Source organism: Diadema antillarum, unplaced genomic scaffold (genome assembly GCF_040938485.1).
Source record: "Diadema antillarum isolate AM-2024a unplaced genomic scaffold, OU_Dant_1.0 seq00000957_RagTag, whole genome shotgun sequence".
Classification (NCBI taxonomy): domain Eukaryota; kingdom Metazoa; phylum Echinodermata; class Echinoidea; order Diadematoida; family Diadematidae; genus Diadema; species Diadema antillarum.
In genome coordinates, this window is record NW_027271805.1 from 317,476 (window position 1) to 339,494 (window position 22,019).

The following is a 22,019-nucleotide window of genomic DNA, read 5'->3' on the forward strand; positions in this document are numbered from 1 at the left end:
GATAGAAGCACAAGGAAATGAGTAACATGCCAGAGAATTGGAATCATGATGCTTATCTACAACACAACATGCATTCATACATGTACATAGTATGATATACTTTCGACCTTCATTCTTGCACACACAGAGTTTCACAGTGATTATACATCGTAAGATGGATGAAACGGCTTGCCCACAAAATGTTTTACCTTGCCCATGTGTCCTTGGGTGTGTACCACTGAGTTCTAATGTTGTATTTTACACACAGTCCAATCAGTTGCTTGTCTTGTACACTGGTGAAACCTACAGTATGTATCTTGAAATTCCAAACCCTGCTGTTATTGGAACAGAGAAATTGAGCATACCCACTGACATCTGTTGTTCATCATTTATTGACAAAAAGGACACAGCAATCTTGGAATATCGACTTTAAAAAATTGCTGACACTTTATTCTATATCCTTGAAATTAAAAAAAAAAAACACACAGAAGAGTTACCTGCAGGAACAGCAAACATTGGGATGTGACTGATACTAATGACTTTCACTGAATTTTGCTCTGCTTACCCCTTTCAGTGAATATTTCCCAATTTTTAGTCAGCAATTGCTTTGTCATATTCAAACCTTGTGCAGCAGAATTCAGATCGTCACCTATCAAGCAATTCAATGCACACAATGGATCTGGAAGACATGTGTACAGAAACTGGAATGGACGGACTGATGATTGGTGGTGCCAACAGGAAAGACATAAAGACCTCTTGTGTCCTTGATGGAAATAGAGCTAGAGGCTTGAATTCTTCCACTGCTATGATGACCAACCTGGAAATAGTGAAAGGGAAGCAACGGTCAGGGAGGACTGATTACAATAGAATCCAAACAGTTTACAAAAATAAATGCTGAAAAAACAGTCATGAAGTGATACAAAAATGGAAACTGTGCTACAGTACACTCCTGTTTATAACAAACACGGTTATAAACAAAATTTCCAGTTACAACGAAGTAAAAACTTCAGACTGCAAACATTATCAGCTCTATGTTTTTTTATTGTTTCTTTGTTCGGTTTATAACGAAATTTCAATATTAGGAAAGAAAAACTGCCAGTCCTGAGGACTTTGTTATAATGGAAGTCCACTGTATAATGTCTCTACAATATTAGTATTGTGTGTCATTTATCATATCACTTTTAACATAATACCCTAATCAAGTCTAAAGTTTACTTATAGCATGGCCAAGCTGTTCACCTGCATATTGTGAAGGAAGGGGTCATTGGTCTATGGCTGTGGGAGTTTGTACTCTTGAATTTGCTAGCCTTGTGATCAGCCACTTCTCTCTGTTTCTTTTCCACCATAGCTTGCTGCTCCTCTAGGTACTCTCTCTTTCCTCTTTCCTCTTCCTCCAGCTGCTCCTGGAGTTTCCTTCCTCCACTGCCAAAAATGAATTAGAAAGTGAAAGTGGTTACAATAAGACCCTGATGGAAAATACCACCACCCAGCACACATGATAGCTCTCATTGGACCAACCATACTTTATTCTTCTTTTAGTGCATAGGCCTTCAACATCATACCAGTACAGTACAGTCAATATATTCAGTAACAAGGCATCATATCTAGCAGAGTTGAATAAAGATGGTACTGGATATGCTTGTCTATTGAACTCTGTATATATGTAACAACACAAACAAAAATGTGATTCATTGAACAAAAAATAAAAATAGAAAAAAGACAAGAGACCCGCGGGTCTAGCGCTCACCTGAGTATCGCAAGTTTTACCTTTCACGCAGTCACTAATCTAAAATCATTCACAGCTCTACTAAAAATTTGACCAGGCATTCTCAAGTAGAAGATGAAAATGTACAATAAGGGCCCAAATTTTAAAGATTCCTTAATTTGGGGGGATTGGGGCCCCCTGGGGCCCTCTGGGTGGGGCATGGTGCCCATTTTGATAAATTGAGATCCTGACCCCCCTAGGGATGCTACCTGCCAAGTTTGACGAAAAATCCATCAAGAGGTTTTTCAGGAAGAAGATGAAAATGAACAATTCAGGCCCCTATTTGGACCTTCCCAATCTCCCCCCCACCCCACGCCCCCAAGAGGGGCACCCCTGGATCTGCTATGAACAAACTTGAAAACTACAGTCATTAATGTACTCACTCATAGTATTATCTTAGCTCTATAAACTTCTGATTCTAGAGAAGATTTTAAAAAGATTCCTTCATTTTGGGGGGTTTGGGCCCCCTGGGGGCCCCCTGGGTGGGGGCATGGTGCCCATTTTAAACAAATTGAGTTCCTAACCCCCTAAGGATGCTACCTGCCAAGTTTGGTGAAAATGGGTCATGGGGTTCTCAAGAAGAAGATGAAAATGTACAATTTTAGGCCCCATTAGGACCCCTCCCCACCCCCCCTCCCCTGGGTCCCAAGGGGGGCACCCCGATTCTGCCATGAACAAACTTGAAAACTACAGTCATCAATGTACCAACTCATAGTATTAAACTTAGCTCTATCACTTCTGGTTCTAGAGAAGTAGATTTTTACAGATTCCTTAATTTTGGGGGGTTTGGGCCCCCCTGAGGGCCCCCTGGGTGGGGCATGGTGCCCATTTTAACAAATTGAGTTCCTAACCCCCTAGGGATGCTACCTGCCAAGTTTGATGAAAATCGGTCCAGGGGTTTTCAAGAAGAAGATGAAAATGTAAAAAGTTTACGCACGACGCACGACGGACGACGCACGACGCACGACGCACGACGCACGACGCACGACGGACGCCGGACGAAGGGCGATCGCAATAGCTCACTTGAGCCTTTGGCTCAGGTGAGCTAAAAAGGAAAAAAGATGGGGGAGATTACATAATCTCCAAATCTTTAATGAAATGTTAATGAATGTGAAATTGAGAAACTTCCACTTTGCAAAAAGGAATGCTAATACTTGTAAACTTGAAGTACTCTGGAAAAGTATGCCGTCTGATGGGCACTATGTACAGAAGGTCCTCACAAATTTTTTTTAATTTTTTATTTTTTGGTGATAATGGGGTAGCTTGGTGGAAAGTGATGCCATTGCCAATTTATTAGCATGTTTTCGTTATTGTCATTATCATCAATACAATAATTTCCTATAATACACTTCGTACTTATATTGTGTAGAGGGATATCATTTGATTCTTTGTCTAAAGATTTTTCTAGAAGTATGTAACAGAGATCTGGACCCTGTTTTACTAACATAAGAAGTACACAGTGTCTAGGGAACCAAACAATGACTACAGTTGGGACTGATTCAGATCAAATCTAGTTGGGAAGGATACATAGAACATGGCTAGATACCTGGGCACTAAATGTTGCTCCTCAATGGCTTAGTAAAACAATTCCTAATTTCTGAAGACTGATTAATCTCCAAACTGTCTTGAAGGTCATTTAAACTGAATTAATGATTGATTTTATGGCTTAGTGAATTACCTAATACAGTGCACTCCCGTTACAACGAACACGGTTATAACGAAATTTCGTTATAACGAAGTAAAACTTCTGGTCCCAAAATTATCGCCATTAAAGTCTATGGTACAAAATTCGCTTATAACGAACACGGTTATAGCAAAATTTTCGATATAACGAAGTTTTTTCCGAACACCACTAACAAAGAAAAACAAAAGAAATGTGCTCCGTTATAACGAAATGTGGATTGCTTTCGAAAAAAAAAGGCATTTACAGCGTCTCTGCATGGGCGAACGCGTCACATCACTGTGTCTTGCTTGGTGTGTCACCCACAGTTTCCGAGGGGAACTTGCGTTATTGAAATACAATAATCTGAAATTGATTTACTACTGTATTTGTTTTATTGTTCACATAGCTTTCCAGTGTATGATGAGTATTCAACAAACAGAATATCATATATGCGTGGCTTCCTTGTTTTCGTTATAATTGTATTTGTTCGGTTATAACGAAATTTCGTTATAACGAAAGAAAACTGCCGGTCCCGAGCATTTCGTTATAACGAGAGTGCACTGTCTAGCAAACTGCATTGATTTTTTAACGTTTGTCATCTTGTGCAATTCCACCTGGTCTGAAGTATGTTGTAACAAAACAAACAGATGAAATAACAATACTATAATGCTAACTATTAGATAAAGCTATTGGGGAAAAACACATACTTCAGACCACTCTCACACTGCAAAGGCACAGGCTCTCCAAAAGACAAACCATACAGTCCAACCTAATGTACCTGATCCTCCACAATGCGCTTGAGGTCCATGCTGGTCCTTGAGTAAAAGTCAGCATGGGGAGTCAGCTGGTCTTGCAGGGCTGTGGCTAGTTGAATCTCCTGCCTAAAGTGAGGGGACGAGACGAAGTAAGGAGAAGCCATTACTACAAAATCATATAAGTGCAAACTGAGTGGGGCAGAGCATGTTTGATTCCACTTTACAAAGCACTACATCAAACAACCAAATAGATATTGTTGGCATCTTTCTGCAATAATATTGTGCAAAATGAGAAACATATCTCACATTCATCCAGGGAACCCACAGAATCAGAGTTTCAGACTTGATAATATACCCTGTAAAGTTTTCATCCTAATTGTCAATGGCCAAAACAGGCAAAGTTTAGGCTATACAAACAACTTGCTACCGAACTTAAACTAAGGGACAAAACTTTATGCCAATCCTTACGGTAATGTTGAGTAAAGACCAAGCAAATTACAGAAGGACCTTTATGGCAGCTTAAACATCACCAGCAGCAAGAACTATCATTGGAGATGTACATTTGATTCCATGTGTTTTTCTAATGGTTCATTAGCTCATCATAAGTCAAACGATATTTAAAAAAAGGAACAAAAATGCAATGGTTCCTTACCTAAGAGAAAGTCGATTGGGACCTTTTCTGAGTGGCTCAGCTGGCTTAGGTAAGTCCACCTTTGGGTATTGGGGTCTTTTGGGCTGAGACACTGCAGGGGTGAGAGGTGGCAGGTATGTGGTGGCAAGGCCTGCTGCCAGACGAGAATTCAAGTTGTGCAATGCTGGATTCTTCTGCATGGCACTTTCCAGGTGGGCATCAACCTGAATGCAAGGTCAGTGTTAGGAGTCTTACCTTAAATAATCATATCAATGATTATTCTGATGCTTTCCATAACTGTGGTCAAAGTTTTGAAACACAGCTTCAAGAAATTAAAAGACATATGTGACCGTGCATCACAAAACCAACAAAAATCGCACACACTGATTTTGTGTGAGGACTCAAAATAGGTGAAATGGGTCAACCACATCGATCTTTAGTTTTTCATATTTTCTGAAAAAGCAAGTCTTCTTCTACATTATGCTAAAGTTTGAGATCATAAAACGAGCAGGAAATTATGTTTCCACCATTTTTCTAAAACATTTTTTTTTTTAGAACAGTGTAAATAGGTGTGTTTTAGAGTCTCCTTTTTATTTCTTTAAAAAAAAAAACACTTCACACTTTCTTCACTTTAAACTCCAAAAACTTTTGAAAGGATGATGCTACTGCTGGTACTAAGTTGGTATTAGTCCTGGTTAGAATGTGAGCATGATCACTTTCAGCTTAATGTGTCAATTCCTTCATTGTTGTTGCTATGAAGTTTTACATCCTGTTTTTGTCCATTCATTGCACACAGCACGACTCACGGTCAGATTAAGTGCTTGAATAGACCCTATACTTTAGAGCCTCTTATCCCAGTATACACTTTTTCAGAGTTTGTGATTTCTTTTCAGTATTCTATAGATTAGGAGAGTCCATTTGAATTGAGTTACACATTATTATAAAGCTTAGAGTCTGCTCTTTTAGAATCTCCTCTTAACCAAGGCTCCACACTAACTTTTATTTTTGGTGGCCCAAAGGCAAACACCTGACCTTTTTTGGTGGCCCGATCAGGCCACCAAATTCTTAATTTCTGAAATTTTGGTGGCCCGACGTGCGTTTTTGGTGGCCCCGGGCCACCGTTAGTGTCGAGCCCTGTCTTAACTATTCAAAAAATCCATGTTTGACAACTTTTTGTTGATTTTGTGATGCAGGGTCACATTTTACTATTCCCTTCTAGTAAACATGACAGAAAAAGAGGAAAATTTCCCACTTTGCCATCTCCCCTCTCCCGTTTGGACCATTTCCATGTGTCATATTTTAATCATACATTTTGCCTCTGACGAAGATTCTGCTACGATCGAAAGCTCAGGCCCCTTTTGACTCCATTTTACTCTATTGGCTCGCCACTATTGGATAAGCAGTTTTCAGCAGCTTTTTTTGCTACATTTTAAGCATACAATACATTTCTTTCATAAAGTGCGAGATTTTTTTTTTCCTGCCAAGAGGGCAAATTGAGTACAAAAACTAATGTCTTAGTCTCTCTGTTAAATGCACCACACAAAGTACAGTCATAAGATACAATACACTCCAAAGAATTAGTCTAACACTCAGACAGTCAACCCACCTGGCCCACCCTGAAGGCCTCCATGACACGGTCATCCTTTTCCCGGCTGTGTCTGATCATAAGAAAGTTCCATGCCACAGTGCGCAAGCCCTCTTTGGCTGTGTCACCCTCACAACAGCGACATATTGTGACCAGAGCCAGCACTGCAGCATAGCGCACCCTCCACGACCAGTTCTCACGCAGACCTGAAGCAGATGTTGTTTTACAACACAGAGCGAATGAAGGTAGAGTTTATTCACTTAACAAGTTAGAAAGGTATTGAAGATTCTGGTTTTTGCTATGGGAATTTTTGAATTAATTATTTCCTAGTGTAATAGTGATTCTCCACTCTAGCCAGGCTACTACTTTAAAGTGCACACAAGATATATCCAACCACATTGATGGTGCAGCTTCCTATACAGTATTCATTCTATTCCAGGGCGCATGATTTATATAATTACATGAAATATATGTATTTGTCAAGAAAAAAAGATGTGTATGCATATTTCCACACTCTTTTCCCACCTGACCCCTTGTAGTATGTCTAGAAACTGTATTAATGTTATGCATGACCCTCAGGACCTAGCCTTAGTATGGTAGAAGAAAATTAATGACATTACTGAAAGAATCAAAACACAGTGTCAGAATTATATTAATTCACTATTGTGATGGTATTCAATTTCTTGGCAAAGCATTTCATGAAAAATACAAACTACATCACACCAAATTCATGCATGACTACTAACACACAGGGTTCTGCCACATGAACAGTATTGGACCTTAATCATTCAAACAGAAAAAAATGCATTTTGCAGAGAAGACTACACTTGCTCTCAATTGTGATAAAATTACACAGATTTTCTCTTCAGAACTGCATGTCACTTCTGCTCAGTAATCAGTAATATTTACTTTTTGTGTATGTTTGGCTGGACACATGTGCTAGACACATCTAGAATAATGCATAGTCTAGCTTAACCTAGGATTGCCTCTTCAGTTATAGCACTGATTTTTTCAGACAGTCTTGTCGTTAGAACTATCCTTGCACATCTGTCGTGTTGGATACCATCCTGAAACAAACAAAAGTGGTTCAAAGGAGCTTCAGCTCACCAAGGTCATCTTCTTTTGACCCCTCAAACTCAGCCATGTCCAGCAGGCCTGCACTGGTCAGCCCTCCTAGCTTATAAACTGATGCAGATGGAGCAGTGCGATAGTCGGGCAAACGGTCCCCAACCAGCGCCCTCTTCTGAATGTTTGCTGTGTTGCCATGGAGACAGAGCTGCCCCATAAGGTCAGTGTACGCAAAGGCCACCTCCCAAGACCAAGCATTGATACCATCTAGTTCTGTCACCTATCAGTGAGAGGAAAATGGTATCAGTATGCTTTGATTCATTTATGCCATGATAAAGACAGTCATTCTAGACCAGTTAATCCAATTTCAATTGTTTTTCATCACAAATTTCTCTTAGATGGACTTCATTCCTAATCATGGAAAAAAACATAACACAATATAACCTGACACCTTGCTAGCATGACTGATAAAGCATGCAGCAGGAGGAAATTTAAATACAAACCTGGAGCTGTGGACCAATCTTGGGCTATGCAGCAAGTCTTTGCTAAATGCAGGCAGGCATGGGTGTTAAGTCAACAATTTGATTGGAAGACGTAGTGAGAAACAGAGGAAATGTAGACAATTAACCATTTCTATGTGGTTGGGGGGGGGGGGGGGTGAGGTAGAGACAGCTGACTGAAAGACAACCCCCCCCCCCAAAAAAAAAAAAAAAAGTGTTTTGTAATATATACAGTGGACTCCTGTTATAACGAAGTCCTCAGGACCAGTAGTTTTCCTTTGTTATATCGAAATTTCGTTATAAACGAACAAATAAACAATAAAGATACATAGAGTGGATAATATTGTGGCCTGAATTTTTACTTAATTGTAACCAGAATTTCATTATAACCATGTTCATTATAATAGGAGTGCACTGTATTTCCTATCTTAAACCTTGACAAGCATTTTAGCGATAAGATTAGATGACCTTCACAGGGTTTACAATCTAGCAAATTTGAGTTAATTTCCTAAAAGGAAGAGCTGAAAAGAAAATGAGGTCATACTGAAGGCATTATGTTCTTACCAAGCTCTTTGCTTTAAGTCTTCTAGTTAATGGAGTCTGCTTCCGTGATGACATACCAACTCCTTTAGATTTGCTTTTGTTGCTTACGTCTTCCTGTACCACACTTCCTTGCCATGGTCTAGTGGCCTCCTTTGCATGCTGCTTTGTATCAACTTGTGCCTTTCTGTCCTGAAATATGTCCTCTCCTGTCATAGTCTCCTCAACAATATTCATGTCAAAGCTCACCTCTCTTCTCGTTCTGAGTTCGGGCATGGCAATGTTATCGTCATTCTCTGGTTCCTGGGATTGCTCTGGCACAGAGTAACAGTTTGTAACATCTTCCCGATTTATTTCAATGTAGCTCTCGTCACCAGGGGCAAGGTCACTGTCAACATCATCTTCATCCTCCTCCATGACAGGCGTGCGAGAATGAATGCGGTTGGCAAGGAGGGCCCCAGCTGAGTCCAGCTGACTCTCTCGACTGCTCACATCAGGAATACTGTGCACACTGCTCCCAGAGCCTTTCAGTACTGTGCTCCGGTCACTCAAGGATGCTGCTCGCTTATCCTGGTGTACAGGTAAGATATAAAAACACATAAAATCTATACACTCTCCACTTTTCTGCATCAGAAAAAACTACAAAACAAAACTGTAGAAATTTCACCAAATAAATGTAACTTCTGTGGTGCATACCCATGGTCACAATGTGAAAATGTTTGTAAGTACGATAATTTGCCCACTTGCAGTGTTCATGCATAAACAGTAGGTGTGAAACAAACCAGATAATTTCACTATTTATCGACAATGCTCCTCTTTGCCAATGTGTATCAATGAGCACCTGATAAAAAGCAGCTTGTTTGCATTGCATATTGGCAGCCTGGTTGGACTACTAATCAGGGAGAACAGCACGTGCACTTTGAGTGTAGGTTTGATTCCAATGATACAATAATGACACTAGTAAAACACTTTGAGCACATCACTACCAGTATCTATAAAATCACAATAATAATACTAACAGTGTGTTATTAATGACACACTGTTTGCTGGACACTAATCCCACATATTACACAGTAAGCGTACCTGAGGGCTGTCTACCATCACAGCTACAGAGGCATTTCGCAGGCTGGTGGATTTAAGCAGTGAGTTACTGCTCAAATTGCTGAACTGCTTTGGTCCAAGGGACAGTTCAGATTCCATGCCTGATTTCTTGGTCTTGGAGTCAACGCGCATTTCCATCTTGGAATCAAGCATGTCATTGAGTTTTATCTCCACACTCTGCGTGTCACTCAGACATTCTATATGGGGAAAGGAATAGGAGGTTGTTACTGAAGTGAGATATGCCACATTGCATGTCCCATTACAACGATTGATATGAGTTTGATCATTTACAGAAATAGCTAATTTTATATGGTACTTTGCATCATTTTCATGTTTTTGTAGTGACAATAAATCATTGCAGTGTAATACCTCCAGCACCACTGTAAAGCAGAGGCACAGTAAGTCACAAACTACTTTTCATGGGCAAAAAGATGAATGTGAACATTCATTACAGCTGATATGACAGTGTACAAAAGTGACATTCTACAGTTTCTTTCTCATATTCCTGAAATGTTGCATAGAAGATTGTGACAGGTGGGGTTATTCCTACTTTCTTGAAGCATGCGAACACATGCAATTATCCCAAACTACAATAGAAAAAATATTAATACATATATATTGCCCTATGGTCATGGATGCTTCAGTATGAATGAATAGGAAAGCCTAAAATGATCTACCTTTCAAGCTCAATTCACTTCCATCATCCAAGTCCTCAGGATCAGCTAACCCTGGCTCATCTTCAGACTGTCTGCCACTGACAGGCCGGGTCTGTGAGGCACTAGATGTGGACTGTGCTGAACTGCTCCCTCTTGAGCTCACAGTGGCCCCTGGCACTACACCCTTGGCCAAGTTCTGGAGAGTCTGCATCACCTTCATGTTGCCCTTGGCTGCCTCTGAGATGATGCGTAGGGCAACTACAGCATCCACCCTGAGAAAACAAAATGTGACTATTACACAGGTTGTAGTATACTAAGTTAGTCATGTATTAATAGTATTTTACATGCCAGGATACTTCTTCAACAGATATCTCAGCATATATCTCATCTATTTCTAGCACAATATTCTAGTTTGGGCTTACACAGTACTCCCATGATTTTCGAAGAGGGGATTAATGGAAGGATTCTTAGCTATGAGTTGATAGAAAATAACAGCACAACATAGAATGTCAATGCCAAAGCACACCTTTCTCCACTTCAATGGTTGACTGTTTCTAGTTTTTCTTACCTGGCCAGTGGTTACTCATTATTTTGGCTGCCAACTAAAAATTTTTCCGACAATGTTTGCAGCAAGTTAAACTGCACTTCAGAAAAGAATGGATATTTCAGACTTTGATTTTACTTCGACAACACCCAAATCACTGAAAGGATAAGGTACTGTAGTGGTTGCACAATTTTCATTTAAGCACTCATTAAAACACTTAAACACATGAAGCTTCTAAATATCTGTACAAATTACATAGTAGTGGTAATAATAATAATAATAATAATAATTCGGGGTAATAATCCAGTTCGGAGTTAGCTCGTGGGCACATTGGTACGAATGACCTTTCTTTTTTCTCAGTTGGTTAGGGGCACTTCACTCGTTTTCAGAGCGACATAATGCATATGCTTTACGTAACAATTTATGGGATTCATCAATCCCGTTCAAACAAAGAATAAACTTGCGTAGACCAGATGAGCAGAATGATCTGTCAATTCACACTTGAGAAAGCATCTATTTCATTATTTTGCACTGGATGTATTGACAATCTCTTTCTATTGATATTGCCAAATACCACTTTTGCTGTCAGGTGGATGTGCTGGCAAGCGGCATTTATAAGGATTACTTGAATAATCATTACATGACAGATGCTTATCCCAGTAAATTTAAAACCAACATGCCTGCTGGTCCGAATGACCTTGTTTCTGCTCATGCGCAAAGTGGAACTCCGAACTGGCTTATTCTAATGCACCAATTCCACATAACTAACGTGCTCAAGGCGCAGTAAAAAAAGTGAGTTATGAAGTACAAAAATCATTACACAAACATGCACAAGAAAATGAATGACACAATAATGGTGATGAAAAAAAAAATCATAATATAAAATAATATACAATCCTACTGGAAAACGGTTACGAACAAATGAGTCTTGAGGGCAACTTTAAAGGAGTCAACATTCGAAATGTAATGGATAGCTTGAGGCAACTGATTCCACAGGTAAGGTCCAGCATGTGCAAATGACCGATCCCCCCATGATTTCTTCGTTTCTGGAACAACAAGCAATCTACAATCGGATGACCTCAAACATCTGGGAGGGTTATAAAATGTCAGCAAATTAACATTGTACTCTGGGCAGATCCGTGTATGCAATGAAAAACAAACAGTAATAATCTAAATACAATGTGAAATTCAATGGGTAACCACTGCAATGAGGACAAAACAGGGGTAATGTGAGTATTTCTTCTGGTAAGGGTAACAATACCAGCTGCTGAATTTTGCAATTTTTGTAACCATGAAAGTTGAGATTGTGGTAGCTGAAATAGGAGTGCATTACCAAAGTCAAGTCGGGGCGATATAAGAGCATGAACTATTTTTTCTGTGGCTGAACGAGTTAAATACTTGCGAATAATGCCCAAATTGTGTAACTGATACCTCACGGATTTACAGACAGCAGAGATCTGAACAGACATAGACATTGCAGAGTCAAATAATACTCCAAGATTTCTACACGATTTAGATGGAGCAATAACCACATCATTGTCAACCATTAAAGAAGGAAGACTGACCTTGTCAAGTAGAACTTTGGAGCCAATAAATAACAACTCTGACTTTTCCTGGTTTAACTGCTATGAATGACAGCTCTTCCACTTTTTGACATCATGGATACAAGTCTCAAGTTTCTGAATGATATCAACGACATTGGTTTGGGTAGGTAAAAATGATGTATATATCTGGATATCATCAGCATAACAATGATAGTACCTGACAAATATGATGTAAATCATCCTATGAATATTGGCCTATGAAGTGTTTTCAATATTTGACCCACGGTATATCCACTGTGCACATGGATCATTTCAAGCTGAAAGATCTGCCAGAGGACTAACTTAGATGCTGTATCACTTACCAGTGCTCAGAACCTAGTGTGGTTCCACATAGTGCTAGGGCCTTAAGAGCCTCAGGGAACCCAGCGCTGAGGTGCACAGTACATCGCCATACGTCCAAGGCATGCCACAGGCTGGGGCTCAGGTCATGAATGCTGCTGGTGTAGGTGTCAGGCCGAAGTGGGGCCTGAGGCTGCTGCGTTACTGGTGTGTGTTGAGGAGACAGCCCTGATTGCAGATGAGCATTTCGCTGGGTGCTTGACCGGACCTGCTGGAGGGGAGGTTGCTTGGTCATGGGTGTGTCTCGTGATCCATGGGCAGAGTGAGCAATTGTGTTAGGGGGACTGGATGGGAAGTGGGATTCTGGCTTGTCGTAAGCTGCTGGTAGATTCTGCAAATAATGAACCAATACCAAGATTTTGGAAATTACCAAAATCATCAACAACAGTACAATACTGTGTACATGGTATATTTCACAGTGATTTCATTTTTTCCTGCAAATTTCATAAGTTGGCCTGCTTTTAAATAATTGCATGAATACTTCCTTGCATAACACAAATGCATTGTTTACCATTTCCAAAGTGGATATTGCCTTTTGAAAAGGGATAATTCTTTGTGATTCCTTCAATACAGTTCTCAGCCACAAATTCATCCACTTGTAAAATTTCCTCAAAAGTTCCACTTCACATAATATATGTATACAGTTATAGTAACAAATTAGTCAATATGCTTCAACTGTTGGCTGATACATTTGAAAAAATATAAATATGCACATATTTCCCAGTTTTTCAACAAATAATTTCTGGAGTAACTCTAATAAGTGTTACATGGTATATTATAAAAGGCACAATAACAAATGACAACCATGAAAGATACAGATTTTCTGAACAAAACTTTACATGCAGGCCCATACTTTTTTTCCAATCTTCAGTTGATATGAAGGAACATCATTATGAACTACACACTGAATATTACAGAAATCTCTTAAACTGAAGTTCAACCTCTGAGAAACCCTCTGCTCCCCCCACCCCCCCCCCCCCCATCAAATATTCAGTGAATTACATATTTTGATGAAAACCGGCCACTTGCAAACAAGTGATAATATAAATTGCTCACTTACATCAACTTTACGCTCCAATGCACTGATATCAGTCCCAATATCTACCGACTGTCTCTTGAGCTCATTCATCACGACCTCACCCACAATCATCTTGCCGATGGATGCAATGAGTCTAAGGCACAGATGAGCCCCAGGGTAAGGATTGTACGCCTCCTCATTTTCAGCAAAACCTGTCATCATAGAAATTAAGATGCTAATAGCAATATTTGTGCAACAAATTTGAGCATTCCCTGGCTTCTCACCAACCCATCACTTCACTATAAGGAAAAGACAAAATATAATTCATAGTTCAAAATTAAAGCTAACTCCTTTAGGAAAGGCCTCCAAAACCATTATTGACATGAACTGTATCTCAAGAGGCAACAAAGGAGAATGTTGGATGTTACAGTTCACTGAGATTTTGTATCATCATTTAAAAAGATAAACTTGAGATCACACTACCCGGTTGTTGTTTATCCATCATGTGACTGACAATGCATAGTTAACCAGGTATTACACATTGTAGGTATTATTGGTGGAAATAAGCTTAGCTCAAAGCCCCAAGAATCGATTGCTCTCTATAATGAGTACAAGGCGAAAACTTCATTTACACTATTGAAACTCTACTCTTTGACTCTGTGTAGTAGGGAAATATATATTACTCATAGACCAATAACTGCCGTAACATCTGCAGCTTTAAGTGCATATTATGCAATGTCCATTTAATAGCATTAATCACAGCACTCTGGAACATTAAAATGTGTCATATGGCTGACTGGAGTAAAAAATCAAAACCAGTAATGCTGAACTCACACACGCATGCACAGATGATCATGTACTCAGTATCAGTTTCTGAGAATCAAGTTACTCCAAAAATCCTTTCTTTTTTTTTCTTGTCACACAGCTTTGGTAACATACTGATGAAAAGCAGCTTTGGCAGTTAGGTAGATTACTTCTTCTGTGTGCCACTCTACATGCTCCCCTTTCTGCATTAGGGTCAGAATGGCAGCTGCGGCTTCATGGTCAATGGGCTGCTAGCCTCACATGTAGATGTAGGTATGACCTCCTCACAGTTATTGCATTAATGAATACCGATTCCCGCTCAAAATGGCAGTGAGCTCTTTATGAGCTCAAGAAATATGTTTCACACTCATTAGGCAAAAATGATTAATTGAAATTTGAAGGTAAACTTTAATGAAATTTCTCACACGTATGTTTTAAAAGCATGTTTTGACATGTATGGTCTGTTGATGTTTAATAGCCTGTTCATTTTCAACTCGTCTCTGGGAGCAAGTTTGTAATCTGAATGGTTTCATCTCTGAAACACAATTGAGGAGGTGGAGCTTAGCTTAAAGGTCCTGTTTAACTTTGGGAGCAGTGATTTAAAAAAAAAAATGTTTAAGATATCACTTTTGATGCATATGTGTTGGTCAGTTGTATCACAAAACATCCTACCATACTAAATTTTTGCAATAAAGCCCAAAATATAAGGAGATATCACTATTTTTCTCATCAAACCATAACTGTAGACGGTTTATTCTGGAATACTTAAACTTCGATTATACTGGTTCAAATTTTTAAAGTGTTTCTATCCCTAACTCACATTTTAGAACTATTTTGCAGCACTAATGCTGGGTTTTTGTTCGATCTGCAAATGGTAAATTATTCCTTTAAATTTGTTTTCACCTCCACCATGGTGAGTGCATGTTTATATGCACATACTTTGGCCAGAGTTTAAGACAGTTGTTTCATGGAATGTTACTTGCCATCAGTAATTAGCAATGAGACTATTATGGTGTCTGAACATGAATGTTTTAGAAATGTGAAAAACTTCACACAACAAAAATGAAACTAATCAGATAATCAACATGACAAAACTTTTGAACAAAACGGTTTTGAGGAAAATAATTCAGCAGGGGTATTTCTACACTTGTTGATTATTAAACTTCTTTTGTGGAAATGAGAAGTGATCTATTGAGTCATGCATAAGTGGGCAAACATTAAAGACAAAATAGTCAATTTTCAACAGTCACAAAAGTCATTTTGGGGGGTCTATCAAACATTCTGTTTCTGGTGAATGTTTAAAGGTCCAGTTTACCTTTGGGAGCAGTGATTTTAAAAATGTTCAAGATAATACGTTTGATGCATATGTGTAGGTCTGTTGTATCACAAAACATCCTACCATATAAAATTTTCGCAATATAGCCTAAAATATAAGGAGATATCAGCATTTTTCTCAATAAACCATAACTGTAGACGGTTTAGTCTGGAAGCATTCTTATTATAACTATTGTTCACATTTTGTGTATTTAACAATACTTAACATCGATTATACGGATTCAAATTCTTCCAATAAACTGAATGGATTTTGCAGTTGTAGGAACATTTAACATACTGTAAAAGTGGATATTTTCGCGCGACAAATTTTTCGCGCTTGGCCGGGTCAGAAGAGTTTCGCGTGTTTTTAATTCCGCGGAATCAAGACATCACGCACAGGAACGTATGGCAAGCAAAAATATTCGCGTGGTTTTATTTTCGTGCTAGTTTCTGGCGAAAAATTTCCACTTTTACAGGAACCATTTTCCTCTAAGTTGTGCTCTCCAAACAATCAGAAAACATAAAGTGTCTGGATAGGACTGAGGGGGTGAAAGGATGGATGTTTAAACAACAAAATCTAAACATTCACCAGAAACAGAAAGTTTCACAGACCCTCACCCCCACCCCCCCCCCCCCACCCCCATGGCTCCTGCATCTTTTGAAAAGTGACCATTTTGTGCTCACTCATGCATGACTTAACAGATCATTCTAATTTTCGCACAGAAGTTAGTTAACTCGTGTAGGAATTCCCTGCCAAATTATTTTCCTCAAGACCTCTTTGTTAAAGTAAAAAGGTTACCCTTTTTTGATTGGTGGGTACCTTTTTTTTGTGTGTGTATGCTGTGCTCCTATGCTAGATATGATTGATTTACAATCTATTAAAGCATGAAAACAGGCATAACCCTTGCATGCATGCAGGATGCAAAGCAATTTCATAGTTTCATGCCATGTATGAATGTCCATGCATACCCACGGACTGAAACGTTCAATTTACCTGCCCACGAAAAGATTTACTTGCCCTCATGAAAGGACAGATATGCATGTACCCCAGTCCTTTTGCACCTGCACCCAAATTATGTGTAGTTTTAGAAGCAGTAATATTTGGATTTGCGCAATGAGTGTACAAGTGAACAAGCAAACACACAGACACACAGACACACGCACGCAGGCACACACAAACAACAACAAGTGTTTTACACACAAGTGTTAAATCAATATTATCAAAGATGTTATCTGCAGGTAGTTACTATATCGCATTTATGCATAACTTAATTTCTACAGCTGTTAGAAATTACACACATTATGCTTGCCATTGCAAAATTACTGAGGGTTGTGTTGTGTGTCATTTTAGTTTGTAGCAATGTAAGCATATGATGTTAGTTTAGGTAAGAATATTTTGCAAATTATGCAAGCTTTACTTGACTTGCAACGTGGGATAAAAAACAAACAAACAGACAAACAAAAATAAAAAAGTCACGATATGCCTGCCTTGTCCTTTTGTAATGGTTGAACATCACTTAGACTTACCTTCTGTGATGGCTGTGTTGCAGGCATGGATTTATATGAGGAAAATAAATGCATCGTTTGATCTTGACTAACATGGTTGAAAACAATCCAATTACTGAATGAAAAAAAATATTTGCCTAGGGTCAAAAAATTAATTTTAGTGTAACTCCATTGTGAATACCACTCTCGGAGAGAAATAGAGAGAGAGAGAGGAGGATGGAGTGTGAGTAGACAGCCATTTGTACGCAGGATTGTGGCTTCAAGTCAAACAAAAACTGATTGACTGGTCGGTCATTCCAGTGCTAGTGTGAAGATTTGTAACAAGACAGGTATGAAGATTAGATGAGAAGAACCAGTTCTTATCACAGTTAGGGATGAAATATATCTAAAAGGCAATATATATTATGAGGGCACCAAATATATATGAAACTATGCAGATGCTCATGAGTACCAGTGCATCTGTACTTTTCAGTACTGTTGTTTATTTGAATACAAAGGTCATGAATGACCATCAGAAATAATCCCTGAAATCCTATATTCTTGATTTGATGTGAACGTAATCTTTTAGTTTTCATGTACTGTACAAGCTGAAATTTTCGCGTACAGATATTATCGCGAATTGCTACTTGGAGGACATTTTCGCGTGTTGTTAATTTCGCAGTTGCGAGGGTCTAACTGAACTTACTTATTTGCGCGTTGTTATTTTCGCGGTTCAAAGGCAATTCGCAAAATTCGCGAAAATAAAACCATCGCGAAAATTTCAGCTCCTACAGTAATTGAGGAGTGCTATGACAGCAAATCTCCTTGTCATGGTCACTTGACCAAAGTGGTTGATCTTAAACCAATTTCATCTCTTTACATTTCTGGCTTGAAATAAAACCAATTGATTGTTTGGTTTGAGGTTTTATTTTTTTTTTTCTTATGGATGGCTAGCATCAGACTCTTGCCACCTTATACAACATGACTGCAATGAGGATATAACAGCTAGGTAGCAGATTAAGAATACCAGTACAAGGATGGGCTATGATGGAAGTTCAGCAAATCAAACTGACTATCAATATCACTTTCACTGTTTGTTGGTTTTGTTTATTTTTTGTGCTACAACTTGCAAGACAGCAGGGTTTGATATCATTCTCATTTATCCACATCTTATTCATAAAACTGCACAATTTTACCCTGTAGTGGACTCATATGATTGATGTCCATGCACTTTAGGTGTAAATTTCAAGAAAACAAAAAAGAATACTTGGATAGTATTTGACAAAAGAATTTGCTGCACTTTGATACCTGCCTGAAATTCAAACTTTTACTAGTAACACTTTACCAATGTGATAGAAAATCCTTGTCTTATGCTGTATTACCTGAGAGATATGTAAGAAGTCTTGTCTTAAAGTCAGATCGGCCTTGAAGATGGCCAGCCATGTGGTGGTAGAACAACCTAAGAAAAACAGCTTGGCCCATCTGTCAAAGTGAAAACAAGGAACTTTTAATTGTATTGTGTGATCTCATCCACATTACATTAGATCTGGCACAAAAGAAAAAGAGAAAAAGAAACACTTGGGAACAATGCAGGCATACTACATAACTCCATCTTTGCTGTATCAACAGAAATAGCCTGAGGTAAAGCAACAACAAAGAAAGCTTCAAAAGAATGTTTGCTCTTTTTCGCTGAAGCACAGGACAGAGTTCACATGCGATTTCCTCACATGACTTGTAGCCCAAACTACCTTCCAGAGAGGAATATCTGCTTCCAAAAACGGAACCACGAACCTCCCTCATAAAACACACTAGATATCCACATACAGCTTCCTGAGTGTACATCAGCTTTCTGTTCTTTCTATTTACTGTCTTCTTTCACCATTCTCCTTTGAAGTCTTCCGACTTGGTATTTCAAAAGTTAAATAGTTGATGATATATCATGAACCTACCACCAAAATCTTGTAAATCTTATACAAACAACCAGCTGTAAGTCCAACAAATAATCATAGAAATCCATTTCTCTTTCATATTTTCCCTCAAAGTCACCTACAAGAAATGACAGAGAAGAGATAGATAAGAAGATATTTAAAATGGAATAGAAAATTATCAAACCTTGAGTAACTTGATCTCCCCTATTCTCAGAAAGGGTTGATCCATGGCATCAGTTCTTAGCCAGTAGAGAGTGGTTTCAGCTAGATAAAATAGGCTTGGAATGTGGTCCACTGAGAACTCAGCCTGACGTAGTGACACAATCAGGGTATCAAGGCACTCTGTACAAGGTAAGGTAGTAACAAACAGTAAATATTACATTTTGTCTGCACTCTCCAAGAACTGAGCATTAGCTGGGGTGTACATATTCAGTAACTAATGCAAGAGTTCATCCTTATTGCTTTTTTGTTTTTTCATTTCAAGTGGGGCTAATTTGGTATCGATATTACTGTACATCTGCAGAGATTACGCACCTTACCGCACAAACAAAAACACTCTCAACTTCTCAAAGTTAATCACAATATCCTTCCCTAGACATACCATTTTATAAGTTTCAAAATGACTTCATAATTCACCCCTAGTTTTTCATTTACCACATGAAAGGGATAGCTCTGGCTTGTGACAATGCCTGCACAAAACATCATGTACTAAAGATAAAAGGGTGTGTGCTCTGTTTTCACGATGTCACTGTCATTCTGCATATTCAAAACACAAATGCACACATTAATGCTGCAAACAGAATGTGTATAAATAACAGTTTAGGACTCTGCCACTGTGCCATTTGTATATTAAGTGCTTCAAGCACAATCACAAATTTGTCACGCAAAAGATCAAGCTCAAGCAATTGCTGAAATCCATATGCATAACCATTTGCTTGTGATCAAACCTTTTGCTTGCCTTCATTGAAAAATAATAGCCTTTTCTTTTTTCTATCTCTCCTCTAATGGCAAAAACAGAGGCAGATCCAGGGGGGAGCACATCAGGCGCGTGACCCCTTTATTTTTTGTTAAAACAAAAGAAATAAAAAGAAAAAATGGGGGTGCCCTCTCCCCCCCTTTAATTTTGTAAAGGCTCCCCCTCTTTACGGAATTCCTGCATCCGCCCCTGAAAAATTAATACACAATCGTATGTTTTTCCTTGTCAGCCTATCATGAGACACTCTTAAAGGTGATTTAAAGGTAATACTTCTTTTTTTTTAATTTAATTATTACACACTACCTTCTTGCACTTTTCCTCTGCACTGTGCCAGCATGGAGAGTTCCGACCAGGCCCTTGGAATGTCGACATGGCTCCCAACGCCACCTCCCTTCAACCCTGCTCTTCTCTGAAAGAAACCAGAACACACTAGGACATCAGTATCGTGGCACTCATCAATATGTCGATGATTATTCATACTTAATTTCATCCATTTCCACACTGCAAAATTGTGCATCACATGAAACTTTCCAGTATTTGTCTAATGCAATCTGAAGATACTCCTAAGACAATTTACCAAATAAACAAGAATGAACATTTATCAGTATTTTTGACATAGACACAAATTCTGCTGCACCTACCTTAATTCTTGCAAGCAGCTTGAGGGCAGTGTCTTCATTTTTATCTTTCTCTTCAACGCTGACTGGATTGTTGAATTGCTGGATGAATGTTTCAGACAGCTCCAATGGATTTCTGCCATAGTTTGAGGGAACAAAGAAACAATCACATAACATTAATTTTTCAGTCTCATCAAATTTTTGAACCTTTTTTTTTTTAATTAAGGTCATATCTCATTAAAACAGAGGGGATTTCCTTGACTGTTTGGGCAATGTGAAACCCTATTCAGAAGGTGAGACCGCATGCATAAAATCTTTTGTACTTTTTAGGTTGCAAAATGTAACTTTTTCACCCCCTCAAAAAAAAAAAATGATAATGAATGAAGTAAACATAAAGAAAAAAGCTCAAATGTTGTGACTAAGAAAAAAAAAATGAAATAAAAGTGAAATTGATATCAGTACCAATGCTGGTTATCAGCATCAGCATGTATAGCAAGTAATCTAAAAGTACATGTATCATTAAAATTCTTATCACTTTAATCACCTGGTCGTCTGAGGGATATTTGTTGTCCTGGTTTGCAGCAGGAGGCGCGCCTGGAGTTCATCTCGTTGAGACTGTGAGATGATTCCAAACTTGTGCACAACTGGAACTCTGGTTATTGGCATGGTCGATGATGCCGACAGTCACTGTATATGCTGGTTTACTGTAAAGAAAATGTTGAGAATACCTCGGTAGTTACATGTAACAGAGAGAGCAAGACTAAAGAGCACCATGGTACAGCATTTGTCTGTCAAAACTACAAGAACAGAGTAGATTTCTCTGCAAATTCAGCCACATCATCAATGTGTAGACTCCAGTTGATCCACAGCCCTGGCACTGTGGCAGGTACATTGTACAGTCATTTAGACCTGTGTAGATAGAACTACACTTATTTTACAGGCCTGCCAATTCTCACAATTCACGCAATCTAACTGTCTCACTCTGGTGAACAAAGTCTTATGCTGACCCCTACCCCCCCCCCCCAAAAAAAAAATGTTTTAAAAAAGGTCTCCAAAATCCCTAATATTTCAAACATTTAAAATACTCAAGCCCAAAGATTCAAGATTTTTCCACAGGTTCACTCAGTCTATGTATGTGTTCACATCA

General features: G+C 38.7%; 1 pseudogene; it reads right to left on the minus strand.

The window, feature by feature from the left end:
* Window positions 1-624: 624 nt before the first annotated feature.
* LOC139741853 (uncharacterized) lies at window positions 625-21,538 on the minus strand (annotated as a pseudogene).
* Window positions 21,539-22,019: the final 481 nt, after the last annotated feature.